This window comes from Triturus cristatus, chromosome 3_1, assembly GCF_964204655.1.
Source record: "Triturus cristatus chromosome 3_1, aTriCri1.1, whole genome shotgun sequence".
Lineage (NCBI taxonomy): Eukaryota > Metazoa > Chordata > Amphibia > Caudata > Salamandridae > Triturus > Triturus cristatus.
In genome coordinates, this window is record NC_140583.1 from 581,271,369 (window position 1) to 581,282,201 (window position 10,833).

Consider the following 10,833-nt stretch of genomic DNA (forward strand, 5'->3'; position numbering starts at 1 on the left):
TAGAGCATTTCCTTTAGAAATTACATATATGAGAGGGTCTTATTTGCATCAAAATTATGGTTAGTGCTCTAAAAAACTAAAATGAGGACATATTTTCTGAATTTTCAAATAGCGACAAAGAACTTTTAAATGATTTGTAATCTTTGTTTTTTTATCCAGTTGACCACTTGATTAAATGTTGCACTTAGGGGAGAGGATATGGTGTTACTTCCAGAGCTGCAGACTTTGCAACTGGGAAACCAGGTTGGAGTTTCTGCTTCAGCTCAACATTCTGTGATTCGGGTCAAATCACTTAATCTCCCCATGTCTACAACCAAAACAAATTTGATCTTGTGTGATGTAACCAATGCTCATGTAAAGCACTCCAATACCTGACAAGTCTGCACTTTATAAAACTGCAAATACACAAAAAATAAGTGTTTTGCACACTTCTGTCATTGGGCTACATGTAGGCTACATCTGGGTGATATTTGTGCTGCATTTGGGCTCTTTTGTCTCTGGTGGCCATCTTGGGAGATTGATTTGTTATGAAGATTCCTAATTTCCTCATTTACTGCAGTCTCCTCAGTAGGAAATGCTTTCAGTTTTTTACTTTGATTCCATCAAGAAGGTATTCAGATATGTCACACATTTGCCATAAATTCTGAATGTTAGTACTCTAGTTGCTCATTAGATCACTGTAGTAAAGCTACTGATCACCACGGAAGTCTGCTGCTGGTATTAAAAGTGCATGTTTCAGTCTGCATATCAGAATTTTTTAATGAAATAGAAGAGGATTTGAGAAGTCACTCAAAATGTGCCCTAATTTTTCTTTCTTCAGCACTAATCATAATTTCTATGGCAAAATGAACCCCCTCATTGTGTTCCTTTTTAAATAATATGTTGTAAGTGTTACCAGTTTATTCCAATCAAGATGGCTTCAGGTGTGCCATACTTTTGTCAGAAGTAAGACAGTAAGCGCTCTAGTTGTTCTTAAGAACACTCTGGGACATTCTGTCTTTGGGCTATACTTGGGCTACATCTGGGTGATATTTGGGCTACATTTGTGCTCTTTTGTCTCTGGTGGCCGTCTTGGGAGATTTATTTGTTATGAAGTTTCCTAATTTCCTCATTTACTGCAGTCTCCTCAGTAGGAAATACTTTCAGTTTTTTACTTTGGTTCCATCAAGAAGGCATTCAGGTGTGTCACACATGTGTCATAAATTCTGAATGTTAGCACTCTAGTTGCTCATTAGATCACTGTAGTAAAGCTACTGCTCACCGGGGAAGTCTGCTGCTGATATTCAAAGTGTATGTTTCAGTCTGCATGTCAGAATTTTTTTATGAAATAGAAGAGGATTTGAGAAGTCAAAATGTGCCCTAATTTTTCTTTCTGCAGCACTAATCATAAATTCTACGGCAAAATGAACCCCCTCATTTTGTTCCTTTGTAAATTAAATGTTTTAAGTGTTACCACTTTATTCCAATCAAGATGGCTTCAGGTGTGCCATACTTTTGTCATAAGTAAAACTGTTAGCGCTCTAGTTGTTCGTTAGAACACTCTGGGACATTCTGTCATTGGGCTATACTTGGGCTACATCTGGGTGATATTTGGGCTACATTTGGGCTCTTTTGTCTCTGGTGGCCATCTTGGGAGATTTATTTGTTATGAAGTTTCCTAATTTCCTCATTTACTGCAGTCTCCTCAGTAGGAAATACTTTCAGTTTTTTACTTTGGTTCCATCAAGAAGGCATTCAGATGTGTCACACATTTGCCATAAATTCTAAATGTTAGCACTCTAGTTGCTCATTAGAACACTGTAGTAAAGCTACTGCTCACCAGGGAAGTCTGCTGCTGGTATTCAAAGTGCATGTTTCAGTCTGCATGTCAGAATTTATTTATGAAATAGAAGAGGATTTAAGAAGTCAAAATGTGCCCTAATTTTTCTTTCTGCAGCAATAATAATAATTTCTATTGTTCCTTTGTAAATTAAATGTTTTAAGTGTTACCACTTTATTCCAATCAAGATGGCTTCAGGTGTGCCATACTTTTGTCATAAGTAAGACTGTTAGCGCTCTAGTTGTTCGTTAGAACACTCTAGGACATTATGTCATTGGGCTATACTTGGGCTACATCTGGGTTATATTTGGGCTACATTTCGGCTCTTTTGTCTCTGGTGGCCATTTTGGGAGACTTATTTGTTATGAAGTTTCCTAATTTCCTCATTTACTACAGTCTCCTCAGTAGGAAATACTTTCAGTTTTTTACTTTGATTCCATCAAGAAGGCATTCAGATGTGTCACACATTTGCCATAAATTCCGAATGTTAGCACTCTAGTTGCTTATTAGATCACTGTAGTAAAGCTACTGCTCACCAGGGAAGTCTGCTGCTGGTATTGAAAGTGCATGTTTTAGTCTGCATGTCAGAAATTTTTAATGAAATAGAAGAGGATTTGATAAGCCACTCAAAATGTGACCTAATTTTTCTTTCTGCAGCACTAACCACACTTTCTATGGCAAAATGAACCCCCTCATTTTGTTCCTTTTTAAATTAAATGTTTTAAGAGTTACCACTTTATTCCAATCAAGATGGCTTCATGTGTGCCATATGTTTGTCATAAGTAGGACTGTTAGCGCTCTAGTTGTTCTTTGGAACACCCTGGGAAGCTGCAGTAGAACACAAAGGAATCAACTGACAGTCTCTGCCCTTTTTCGGATGTACATGTTTTACTGAGAATGTCAGACTTCATTCTCACATGACTGAGAAAAATAATGTGAATTTACAGAAAATATGCTCTCCGTTTAGCTTATAGATCACCTTCCAAACCTCTGTGGGAAAAGCATGAGGAAATAGTTTTCTCTCAAACATGATTCATGATATCACAGCAGGAGGCTTTTTCACATGGTAAAATCACCTTAGAACACACCACAATTCCTAAAATGAGTATGGTACCATCGACAAATGATTTATAATGTAACTAAAGTCTTAAAACCTTCTATTAACTGCAATGCTTTTTAATGAGGTTCTATCATGTATATTGGTTCCAAGATGGCTGCCAACACTTCTTGGATGAAGTACTGACAGCCAATCAGATCTCAGGATGAGATGTGTGGTTAGGCTCCGCCCAGATATGTATGTGATTTTGATTTTGATTATCTCAGGAACTACTGAACGGATTTACACCATTTAAGCAAAAGGCACGAGTCTGAACTGAGGACTACCTCTTTGCCAAATTTGGTGTAATTCCATTCAGCAGTTCGGGCTGTAGCTGCGTCAACATGTCCTGTGGGAAAATGCATGGGGAAAATGCGTTTTGGGACCCCCCTTTTTTCTCGGCCCCCGCTTGACAAATCACCGTGAAATTTTCAGGATAGGAGAGGACCGTAGCTGGCCAAAAGTTTGGAAAATTTCGCGAAGATTCATCAATCGGCGCCAACGTTATTCCAAATAGAATGTTGCGGATTTCCTATGGAAAATAGGTCCTAACTATAACTACCTACTGGCGACTGCCAGTAGGTAATATATATACATATATATCTGTGTGTATATATATATATATATATATATATATATATATATATATATATATATATATATATATTCTCTGAAAAAACCATAGGTTTCACACACGTTATAGTTAGGAATTAGCATTTAAAAAACCTTGCAAATTCACTTAAAAAACCATAGGTTTCACACATGTTATAGTTAGCTGGGCATTTCCCTCGTAAAAAAACAATGAAATTCCCCCATTATAGTTAGTGCAGGCAACTATAACTCACGCGACCGCAATCCTCTGCTGATGACGTCAGATATTACATCACTGTATTTAGACACTTATTTACCCATGTCTTCTTCCATTCATCTTTAGCTATACATATATTACATTTTATTTTTTTTAAGAAAGACACATATGTCATCAGTGATGTAATATCTGACGTCATCAGCAGAGGATTGCGGTCGCGTGAGTTATAGTTGCCTGCACTAACTATAACGGGGGAATTTCATTGGTTTTTTACAAGGGAAATGCCCAGCTAACTATAACATGTGTGAAACCTATTGTTTTTTAAGTGAATTTGCAAGGTTTTTTAAATGCTAATTCCTAACTATAACGTGTGTGAAACCTATGGTTTTTTCAGTGAATTTGTACGTTTTTTTAAATGCTAAGTTATGTATTTATTAATATATTTTTTTAAACAAAACTTTTTCACGGTGCGCGCACGGTGCGCTTCGCGCACCGTGCGCGGGCGGTGGGCACGCGGTGCGCTTCGCTCACCGCGCGCCCACTTTACGCAGTTCGTGCCGTGCGCGCGCGGTGGGCACACAGTGTGCTGCACGCACCACGCATCCACTTTACGCAGTTCGTGCCGTGCGCGCATGGAGCGCTTCGCCCCCAAGGGCCAAATACATTTTTTTTTCGATAAATCGCGGAGTGCGCGCACGCTGCACGAACTTCGCAGAATTTTTTCCGTTTGGGTGGTGCGCGCAACAATGAATAAAATATATAAAAAATATGTTTTTTGTTTTTATTAATTTGTTTGTTCATAACATGAAAAATGCATTAAAACACACTATTATTCTGCACATATCTGTAATAGATTCATTACAGATATGTGCAGAATAATATTGACATTCATTGTTGAGCTCTGTTATTTTTTGACTTATAGACACATATTTAGACATTGTTTCTATTTTCCATGATTGCCTAGGTTGTTATTTTTTCAATATATCTTACCGTGTCCTAGGAATTGAAGCTATCAAGGGGTCCTTGTTAATTTCACACACTCACTGAGGGACAGACAGCCCATATACACAGCCCTAGTGGAGTGCTGGAGATTGAGGTAAATATGCGACTTGATCTCTGTAATCTTATTTCTTTTACCAGGCTTCTTAGGCTACCCTGCCAAATAGTCTCTTTAACTTGGGTGCACCCTCCAGGTAGGCAAATGATGAACTGTCTCACTGAAATGATGGGGCATTACTCTGTATAGTGATGAGGATACACTCCTTCCTGATCGCTAACAAGAGAACTAGGGCCTGATTTATATCTTGTCGGTATGCATACTCTATCATAACAGCGACAGAGTATGCTTATTGCCATGATAATGGTCCACCCGCCTGATTTAGATGCAGACGAATAATATTTTTAAAGACAGCAGAGACTACTTCATCTCAGCCGTGATTAAACTCCTCTGTCTGCCCTGTGGAATAAGGGTCTTCGGAGGTAGACCTGTAACTCCGCCCACCTGATTTAGCTGAGTAGAATTAAAGGTAAGTTTTCACTGCCTGTCAGCACCAGGAAAACCTGCTAAATGCTCCAGTCGCCATGGGAGGGAACTCTCATGACGAGGGAAGCCTTGTCTTTTTTATTTTCAAAAAGAAAGTCCCATTCAGGGATTTTAGATTTGAAAATAAAAAATTGAAACTGGTGCAGGCCTCTGATATGTTGATGCAGCCCTGCAACAAACATTGAAATATATTGACAGGAACCGCTGTGAATGGGGACCTACTATACAATGTCTACCTCTCAGGCATCTAGGTTGATGCTTAGTCTGCACCAGGAAAACATTCACCCTGGATAAAGGAGCTAGATGAATGACACAAGCTCCTATTCTCTCACAGTGATCTGGTGTCTTGTCTACTTCCAGGTTTCCTGCCAGCACACTCGGAGCCATACTGGCTGCACGTATGGGATCATCCCATTCTCTGGAATGGTGAATGGTACTAGGCTACTCCAAGGGATCACGTTGAACCTTGAGACCCCTTGCCTGGCTCTGAGGTTCCACCTAAGGTCCTGCCCTCCTCTCAGCGACCTTTCCCAAGCTGGGCCTCCCCAGATGCCTCACTTCCTGGTACGCAGAGCCACCTGCCTCCCTCGAGGTATATTCTCATTCCTTGCTCGCCATACTCGACTCCCCACTCACAATGAACATGCTGTGCTCATCTCTGACTCGCAACAGGCATATTGCGTGTCGAGTCCTGCCAGTACAGATCATCAGACCAACCTTCAGTTGACAAAAGACAAAAAAACAAGTTCTGTACAGCACCGTCTACAGGCACCTAAACCCAGTTCACCTTCACCCTTCTAATACTGGCAGTCACACCGGTGACCTAGTCATTAAATGAACCTGCTCACCTACCCCGTAGGCAGAGTCTCCTGCACAAACATGGCTGCTCTGAGACAATACCAGAGAGTTCTGGGCACGACGGTTGGTTGGCTGTGGTCTGTATATCCTCATTTATGTGTGGCTTCCTGGCGAGGCTGAGTAACGTGACAGCTGTGCCCCCTTAATGCCTGCATGCCAGCATTTTACTTTGGTTCCATATGGAGCCAATCTGATCTTGCTTGAGTCTAGGAAGGTAAAATAATATGATTAAATCACAGGGAGAGTGGGTGGGATGCAGCTGAGCAGCTGTGAAAGGTATCTGTACTTCATTGTTGAAAGAAAAAAAACAGCCTGCGCTGACTAAAGCATACAGGAAGTGGTGGGACGACGGAGAAATGAAAAAAAAATGTCTGGATTGAGATGCAGCGTGTGTGTGTTGAAGGTGGGGGGAGGGGAGAAGTGGGCAAAGGAGAAGGGAGGTGACTTTCAGGATGGGGAGCCCAGACATGCCAGGTTTCCTTGGCTGGAACTGGCTTGTCAGGAGCCCCACGGCATTTAACTTTTGATTTCCTGCTTTGCTGTCTGGCAAAGAGGCTGAACTTCGCTTTAGTAAAACAAAAAGCACCATAAAATATATTTAACGTTACAGAGATGACCTTTGAGTACCATTAAGCGTGTCCCTGCTGCACGAGCTGAAAAGTTAATAACGCAGGAGGGAATCTAAAACACGAGTCCCGTAATAAATCTACCGCAAAACCAAATGCTTTTCTCTTTCGAGCTCGCCTTCTCTCTCTCTCTCTCTTTCTGTCTGCCTCCCTCCCTTTCTTTCTCCCTCTTCCTTGCTTTTCCTGTTTCCTTTCCTGTGTCCCTTCCACTCTACCGATGTCTTTCTACCCCACCACACCTTATCTGGCTATCATTTTGTACAAACCTGGATAGTGGGCACGCCAGCTAAAAAAAAACAACAACAACAATACAGCTGTGCGCCATAAATAAATTGTGTGAAGGAGTCTCATTTGGCATCCAAGGCTCCATTACAAATATGGATCGCTATTGATTGCTCCAATGTCTAATGGAGCTGTTTTACCTTCTTACACGCTAATGCTGAGTTTTCATTTGGGAGGATGGGCTAGATTGACGTGTCTTCTCTACTGCACGCAAGCTCTATTCCTCAAGGGCCAATTTCCTCCTAACTCAAGACACCTCCAACACAGTAACCCCTTTGCTGTGGATGTGCATTTTAAATAGAAGTGGGACAAAGGGGTCCAGATGATACATGGTAGAGGTCAGTTTTGACTTCTTGAATTATCTCTTGTGTGTTATTTATTTATTATGTTGAAAATTGTTTGTATGATGCTACATGTTTTAGAGGAAATTACGCCTAGACAGATCGGTGGTCTGATGAAAAGGTATTTTGGACAGCAGGTCCCTTGGACCAAAGTAGGGTGCAGCACAGACTACAAAAATATGCTCAATATGTGTGAAAAAGCCGCTTTATTGCAAACAGGTGCACCTCACAAAACATTTCCCTTGGCCTTTGCTTAACAAAGCTAAACCTCACCATACATGAATTCACCTATCTTGCCTCTTCCCCTCTCCCCTAAGGTTTCCCCTTTTTTCCTTTCCTTGCAACTATTTAAAACCCCCTACTAAGTCATTAACTGTTGAACTTTAACCCGGTAACCTCTTACCTACTTCTCAAAACATCTATCTAACTGAGTATCGCCTATCTTAATTTCCCCTTATTGCCTTATCTCGGATTAACTTGTTCCAACCATAAACTTAACCCGTAAACGTAAAAAGCTAGCTACCAAACGCCTTGAACCTTCTTCAAACGACAACCATTTACATGATTTCCACTTCAGCGCATCTGTGCACAACAAAGATGTCCATCTCCCCAAAAATAACTGGCCCGAATATTAGGATTCCCCACCTCCCCCCAAACGGTGAGAAAAACTGCCTACCCAACCCAGCACCGGCTGCAGTGTAACCTTAGTAAAATGGTGACATGGCACTCAAAATATTTGCTTAAATATCCCCACTCCCCCAACCCCAAAAATGCCCAACGAGCCCAATTGTGCTCTGGGCCGCACCACAGGCCCAAAAATCCCTGGGGTGCAATCCTCCCTAGCGGTCGGCTGACACCCCAATGCCCCACTGTGAGAGTAGTACTAGAGATGCTGTTACTCACATTTGTAAAGTTAGCCTTACGGGGGTACAGCCTCAGGTGGCTCTGTATACGTGGAAGCCTGGCATAACAACAAAGCATGTAGACTTTGTCTCAGCCCAGAAGTGAGTTAAAGTTAGTTGTATACGGCTGGGGTTCCATGTTTCTGGAACTTTACAATGGATGAGTCTCCCTTATAGGCATGAGCACTTGCAGACAGGAAGTAGCTATCAATGGATCACATGGGAGAGAGGATATTGACTTATCATCAAACAGACTTTTTAAGCTCACTAATGCCAGCATGGTCACTGCCCACACCACCAAACCCTTGCTCATAACATGCAAAGTGTATTATAATCTCTCCTACAGTCCTCAGTTTATTTGCTTCCCTATACCCCAGTCAACCATCACCCACCGGAATATCACCCACTTCACCATCCCCATATTAATTGCTGCTATCTCAAGACTATCTTCTGTAGATATAAATGCAGCTGCTGATGACTCGTGAGCACATGCATTTTAAAATAACCATGTTCTGCACTGAGCTAGACTATGCACAGTGTCAATAATTGTTGAAAACTCACAGCAATACTAGACGGAGCTGGAGGCTTAGCTCAGTGTAGCGAAACTGGCACTGACCAAAATATTATAGATGATGCAACCTTTTTATTTAGAACTTCAGGAAATCATGAGTCTTGCAAGGACCACTTGTGTTCATAAAAATTTCAAGAGGAACAGAGGAACAGAAAAAACGTATTATAAAACTCAAAAACATTATTTTGAACATGTTACTTTCTTGAGCAAATTCCTCTCCTAGTTGTTCACATACCATTCTATGAAAAAAGCATTGAATCAGAAAAGAACTGTAGATGTAACAGGAGCATTAAACACTTTAGCAAGTACAGTCTGGGGCTGCTTGTTTGCCCGCTCAGACAGCAGGTGGCCAAGCAACTCAGACTGGACTGCTCCTATTCGCACAGCAACAAGGATGATTGTGCATGGCTGGTCTGAAGTGGCATAGTCGTTTGTAAAATTATTGACTGGAATGCACACCGAGCAATCGCTATTGTCTGGGACTTTTACTGGCATTCCCACATCATAGTTATGTTTTTCAATAAATGCGCAATTTTCTGCCTATTAATCCAGATCTCTTTTTGATTAATTGTCTCACCAACGGAGGGGTTTAATCAGGGTGAAGACGGAATAGTCTCCTTGGGTTTAAACCTATGATTTGCCTGCATCTAAATCAGGCGGTCAGAACATTATCATGGCAGGAGTAAGCATTCTGTTGCTGTTACAACATACCGCTAACATATAAACCGGGCCCTAGGTCTGTTGTTAGGGATCAGGAAGGTGTATCCTCTTTGCAATACAGAGATATGCACCGGCTTGTCAGGGAGACAGTTCACCATTCGCCTACCCAGAGGATGCACCCAGGTTGAAGAGACTATGTGGCAGGGTAGCCGATGAAGCCTGGTAAAATAAATAACTTAGAGAGATCAAGTCACATACTTACCTCAGTCTCCGGTACTCCAACTCCACTAGGACTGTGTGTTTGGATTGTCTGTCCCTCAGTGTGACACAACCATCTCTAAACTGTCTAGGAGGGTATATTCTCTCTAAACAGGTGCCCACAATAAGGTTGTCCCATTTGAGACTACTGGGCGCACCCCATGCCAGGTAAATAACACAATAAAGGAAAGATGGCACGAAATCTTCAGTTGTGAGGAGTTACTCAACAGTACCTGGACTGCCTAAACAGCAGCTGGCTGCACTGTGTTTATTTAGATCATACAATGAGGGTAAGCACATCGGGCACCTTACACTGCAACACACATGCGAAGAACCTTAGGCTTGTTGTGCAGTTGCTGATCCTACCCTAGTTGGACAGATAATTAAATACGTCCTTGCACCCCTCATTTCACACAGTGCAAGTGACAAGGTGCTCACTCACCCTGCGGGACTTTCTGGCTGTGGCTTTGACTTTATTGCCTCAGGCAGATTCTCAAACATACGATTTTTATTCGGCTCAATGTCCAACAATTATCACAGTCATCTCCCTCTGACATTTCCTCCTCCACAACCTGTGGTAAACGGGTAATCTGTCACAAATAAGAATGAAAAAACTCATATATTTATTCAATTCAGTCAGAATGGGTGAGAAATGAGGGTCCCCATGCTTGCCATAACTCATCCTTCACTGGGACAGGCCTTCTTTTCTGAATATCCCCAAATTCGTCATATTAACTGGACTCTAAAATATTGAAAAAAAAACACACAAAGGTTTGAAGCAATCTATTGCAGCTTTGCCAGTATAAAATTTTTCCCAGTGTAGTCGTGTGCCAATACTGCATAGGGCACATGAAGCTTCTGGAGACAGGAGTGTTTGAGAAACTGTAGATGACAAAGATGTGCACTATATAGGCCTCATTCGTCTTCAAAATAAAGAAAAAATCAACGTAATTAATGCACTTGTCCCCACTAAGTAAGACAATGTTAAGACGTGAAACACAGTCAACTTGAGCGTTATGCCAAAGTGCAACAATCTGGCTTGCATAGCCAATCAGGCAAGCTGTCATCA

At 41.5% G+C, this 10,833-nt stretch overlaps 1 long non-coding RNA gene across 1 annotated transcript in view; it reads right to left on the reverse strand.

Moving 5' to 3' along the window:
* LOC146860588 (uncharacterized) overlaps positions 1–6,303 on the reverse strand; it is a 56,726-nt gene extending 50,423 nt beyond the window's left edge. The window contains exon 1 of the long non-coding RNA XR_014979180.1: positions 6,119–6,303. This is a non-coding gene — a long non-coding RNA (uncharacterized LOC146860588). The remainder of the gene's footprint in view (positions 1–6,118) is intronic.
* Positions 6,304–10,833: the final 4,530 nt, after the last annotated feature.